This window comes from Aristolochia californica, unplaced genomic scaffold, assembly GCF_029961685.1.
Source record: "Aristolochia californica isolate CCGP_79_NKW_82.1479 unplaced genomic scaffold, dmAriCali1.0.hap1 SCAF_15, whole genome shotgun sequence".
NCBI lineage: Eukaryota > Viridiplantae > Streptophyta > Magnoliopsida > Piperales > Aristolochiaceae > Aristolochia > Aristolochia californica.
This window is the reverse complement of record NW_027181826.1, coordinates 7,369,270-7,374,718: the sequence shown is the minus strand read 5'-3', so window position 1 is coordinate 7,374,718 and position 5,449 is coordinate 7,369,270. Positions and strand designations below refer to the sequence as shown.

Below are 5,449 nucleotides of genomic sequence, written 5' to 3'. Positions count from 1 at the left end.
CAACCTTTAAGAATTAGAGAGATCGATGAAACTAAACAACACTAGCACAATCGGCTGCATTTAATTTAGTTCAACATTCTTCTCAAGATCTAATAATTTATGACGCAGCAAATCATCAAATCTCAATTGCTTCGCAGGTTAGAGAGATCAAACAATTACAGATTTGACATCTAACCTAGCAGTAGGTTGCAACGAGTAATAAACTAGTCGGCCTCCTAGGAATTAAATGAGACAATCATGAAAAAAATTTTCAGAAGAACAACACATAATCAAAACATAACTTGAATGATGAAAATAAATCAGATCTCACAATTGTATTGATACCGAGGCTTCAGTTTCCTTTGACCAAGTTTAAAAGTTTAGCCACGCAGGGCCATGAAGAAATCTAAAGAGAAAAACTAGAGAAAAGAGAGGAAAACCTAGAGAAGAGAAAATAGGGTCTGGGGCGCCAAACTCCTCTCTCTTTTCCTTTCTCCCCGTTTAGGGTTTTTCTTTTCATGCATCCGGTTTGGGTCACAGTGTACTTGCCGCGACTTCAAGCACGGTTTCGACCTAGATTCAGCCCGTATTGGTCAAAATGTAAAACATAAAAGTTATATAAAGTTTTCTTTTAATTCTTTATCATCTTGAATCATTTCAATCCGAGATCGTATGAGAGATTTATGCTTAGATTACAAATCACTGTTGAAACTGTCCAGAATCGCCCAATTAACTTCGTTTTGCACTTAGCGCTTCCAATCGCATCCTAAATCAAAATGTAAAAATAATAAGTATAAAATCCTAAGAATTAAGAGATAAAAATGTGAAATTTTGCATTCTCATCAAATTCCCCCACACTTTGTTTTTGCTCGTCCTCGGGCAAAACTCAAATTCACTTTCCCAAAAACACCAAGGCTGTAACACCATCAACTAAAAACAACCAAGCTCTTAAAAATTCATAACATATCATGAACAAAAATTCTTGAACAACTTAGAATTACTTAGTAATAATTCTCATTCAAATATGGAGTAAACTAAATAAGTAGACCCTCACAGAAATAAACACTCGACTCTTATGTGCTTGAAGGGTATGTGTTTCTCTCAAATTCATTCCAATGCAAATGATCTACCATAGGCTTGCATATCTTCTCATTCTCCTCCACTCAGATCACATGCATAACACAAATCATAAGGACTTTTGAAGGGTTGTAACGGGGTTTAGGATCAAGGTGGGAAATATTTGGGAATGTAGCTCAAAAGCCATTGAAACTAGTGGAGCAAAAATGAATCAACTCAAACTCAAATATATTAGACATGTAAAACCAATCACTCCACTCAGCATCTTCTTCAATTTGTATCTATCTCGTATAAATTGACCCCTTTCTTGGAATTTTAGGAGGAATTATGAACACTGATAGTTTGTAGCTTTAAAAGCCACTCCTTCCATCACTTCCTTTCTTCTATATTTTTTTTCTCTTCATTTTTTTTTTACTAACAATGGAACTCATGAATTTAGGATGAAAACATGTTCCATTTCACCTCTCATTACCATACCACAAATCCAGACACCCCCACACTTATTTCTTGCACACCCACACGAACCATAGTCATGAACAATGCTCCACTAGCTCTACGGCTTGGGTAAAGGTTTTTTTTTTTTTTCAGGTTTAAAGCTTGTAACCTGGGTTCACATAAAAAAAAAACAATAAAGCTCAAAGGGGTTCAACAAAAGGTAAAAATTAATTACAAGGTAGGCTGTTTGGCTTATGTAGCTTATAACAAAGAGGGCCTTAATCATGTTCAAGCATGCATGTGTCAATGTGACCTCAAAGAGAATCAAGGCAAGTTCTAGAGAAACAAATCCATGGAAGAATATCTCTCATGAAAGGAAATAGTGAGACTGATATGGATGTGTCAGTCTAAAGGCACAAAATCTCACCGGCTTTTGTCTACTAAATTTAGTCACTACCATCCTAAAAAGAAAATAACTAGACTAATTCATTCTCAGTTGGAAGATTACTTATTCAATCATGTTATGAATCTTTTAAGAGCCTAATTTAATCTTGCTCATGACATACAAAACCAAAAATCATTAAAAACCACAAAAACAAAGAAAAGTTTTTTTTTTGAATTTTTTTTATTTTTTTTCGGAAACACAACCTAAATCGCCTCCCCCACAATTAGAACTTACATTGTCCCCAATGTAAGGTGAAATGTAAAGAGAAGGCATAATTAACCAAAATATAAATGCAAAAATAAAGAGAAAAAGGAATGAACTCCCCTTGGGTTGCCTCCCAAGCAGCGCCTTTGTTTATTGTCATTGGCTCGACTCAGTGCTTCTGTAATTATGGGTCATCCCACACATAGTATTTCGTACAACTCTTGACCTTATCTCTTTGAGCCCTAGACAAACCAGGAGGTAGCATGTTAATAACCAAATAATTTACAATATTCGCATACCAAGGTAATGTCACACTCGCGGCGAGAAATTGCTCATTAGGGAACATTTCCTGCAAATGAAGTTCATCCTGCACATGCTCTTCTTCTTTCGGTGCACTAAGTTTACTGAAGATGATCATTGGTAACGTTCCTCCATCTCCAAGCAACATGTACTTGTGGTGACTGAGGACATGCTTCAAATCTGGAGTGGGAGACTGCAAAACAGAGGGTAAAGGCCTCTCGTTAGAAACTAGTAACTCAATATAAAGAATGTTACCTGAATGCTGTAACTGTGGAATATCATTCAACGCTGCAACAGTTTCTTGCAAATCAGAACTCAAGGCTAACTCCTTATTCTCTTTCTCAAGATGCTTACTAATGACAACTTCCAATTCATCTTTTCCATCAAGTTCAAAAACTTCCTATGTGAAAGAATCAATCACATCAATAAAATAAACAGGGTTATCATCACCAGGATATTTCATTGCATCATAAATGTTAAACTTAACAATTTCACCATCAAATTCCATGGTAAGTGTGCCACTATGAACATCTATCTTAGTCTTGGATGTCTTTAAGAATGGTCTTCCTAACAAAATAGGAGCAGTTTGGTCACCATTTTCCATATCAAGCACTTAGAAATCAGTAGGGAAAATCAAATCATTAACTTGCACAAGAACATCCTCAACTACACCCTTAGGATAGGCATTAGATCTATCAGCCAATTGAATCACAACACCAGTTTAATTCAAATGTCCAAGTTACAAAGAAGCATATATAGAATATGGTATGACATTAATCGAAGCTCCTAAATCTATCATGGCCTTCTCAAATCTGATGTTACCTAACTTACAAGGGATAGTAAACATACCTGGATCTTTGCACTTCGTAGGGAGTTTTCTTTGAATAATTGCAGAAACATTCTCCCCTACTCACACCTTCTCACATCCTTTAAGTTTCTGTTTCCTTTTAATTATGCACAGTTCTTTCAGGAATTTAGCCTAATGAGGCACTTGTTTAATAGCATCTAAAAGTTGAATATTTACCTAACATCTATAAAAAGTCTCATATAAATCTTTATTTTGCTCATCTTTTCTAGAATCTGCCAAAGCCTGAGTTAAAGGAGGAACTGGTTTATAATCAGAAAGAGGTGGAAACTTATGCTTAGGTACATCATCATCATCTGGAACGTTCCTGTCTGCCACGACTTCTTTCTCCTTTTCTTGCTCCAACAATGTAGGGGCTGCCTTTACCGGAATCTCAACTTAATTACCACTTCTCAAAATGATTGCACTTGCATTTTCTCTTGGATTTACTACTGTTTGAGAGGGCAATTTCCCCGAATTTTGTTCCTCTAGCCGACTAATTACGGTTGCCATCTGACCCATCTGTTTGTCCAAACTTTGAATGTTGGCCCTTGTCTCCTGTTGAAATTGCAAATTATTATTGGCAAGAGATTTAATGATATCTTCTAAAGACATACCAGAATTGGAAGTTTGGCCCGGTTGTTGTCTAGGATGATACGACTGCCTATATTGCTGGTAGCTTGGGTGATTTTGAGTCGCGGGCTGATTAACTTGTGGATTCCCATAGCTAAGGTTGGGATGATCCCTCCATCCCATGTTACACATGTTCGAATAGGGATCATACTTCCTTTGCGGTTTTCCAAGAAAACCACTAGCCACATTCACTTGCTCAGTGGGCTCCTCTTGAAGAGTTGGGCACATATCGGTTGGATGCCCTACTACTGAAAAAATCCCACAAGCCTTCACTGTTTTCATATTACCTACAACCATTTGACGAACAAGAGAAGTTAGACTCCTAATTTGTTGTTCAAGGGAGAAAATATTTACCTCATTAACATTCTTAGAAGGAAGGTCAAGCCTAGTGCCAAATTGTTGAGAATTGGCCGCCATATTTGCAATCCGGTTTCTCGTGGCCTCGGGAGTTTTATCCACCAAAGCTCGTCCACTAGCAGCATCAATCATGCTCCTATCAGTGGGTATAAGGCCCTCATAGAAATACTGGATAAGAAGTTGCTCGCTAATCTGATGATGGGGACAACTTGCACATAATTTCTTGAAACATTCCCAATATTCGTGTAGAGACTCTCCGTTATGCTGCCTTACACCACAAATTTCTTTCCGAATGTTGGCCACCCTTGAAGCTGGGAAATATTTCTCCAAAAACAATCTTTTCATCTCACCCCATGTGGTAATACTCCTGGAAGATAGAAAATAGAGCCAATCCTTAGCCAAATCCTTCAAAGAAAATGGAAAGGCTCGTAATTTAATTTGCTCTTCAGTTACCCCTATGGGTTTCATACTCGTGCATACCACATGAAACTCCTTTAGATGCTTGTGAGGATCTTCACTGCAAGACCATGAAAAGTGGGCAAGAGGTGTATTAGTCCATATTTTAATTCAAATATAGTAGTAGCGTCTAAAGTGGGGAACATTATGCATAAGGATTGTTGATTCAAATCTAGGGCCACAGGCTCTTTCAAAGTTCAATTTCCAGCCATGACTTCCTCCTCCACTAAATCAGGTTCATTATCAAATGGGGAATCAAGAGCTAGATCGTTCTCTTCAGAATTCCTCCGAGTTTCTCTCCTTAACCTGGGCAAATTTCTCTCTATTTTTGGATTGCGCTACAAATCATCTTGATTAGAAGATCGAGTTACAGTCATAAACAATCAAGGGAACTCTAATAAAACATTAAAAGAAATCAGGAAAAATCTAGAATAACGGAAACATATAAAATTCTAAAAATCCTAAAAAATAGTGGAATTTGGCTTCAAAGTCAAAATTCTGCCAAAACTGTAACAAGAAAAAAACTAACGATATTTTTTTTCAAAAATTTCAAGAACGAAATAATCATCACAAGAAGCACAAAAATCAACTAGAATCACTTCCCGGCAACGGCGCCAAAATTTGGTGTGTTGTCGCAGGCAACCAAAAATAAAACCTATACTCCTAAAAATATGTAGTAGTGCAAGTAAGGATCGATCCCACGAAGAGTGATTAGTCTA

At 37.0% G+C, this 5,449-nt stretch overlaps 2 pseudogenes; both read right to left on the bottom strand.

Annotated features, from left to right (window-relative positions):
* Positions 1 to 2,840: 2,840 nt before the first annotated feature.
* LOC137951168 (uncharacterized) lies at positions 2,841 to 4,145 on the bottom strand (annotated as a pseudogene).
* Positions 4,146 to 4,195: 50 nt separating this feature from the next.
* LOC137951167 (uncharacterized) lies at positions 4,196 to 4,876 on the bottom strand (annotated as a pseudogene).
* Between the last annotated feature and the right edge of the window lie 573 nt (positions 4,877 to 5,449).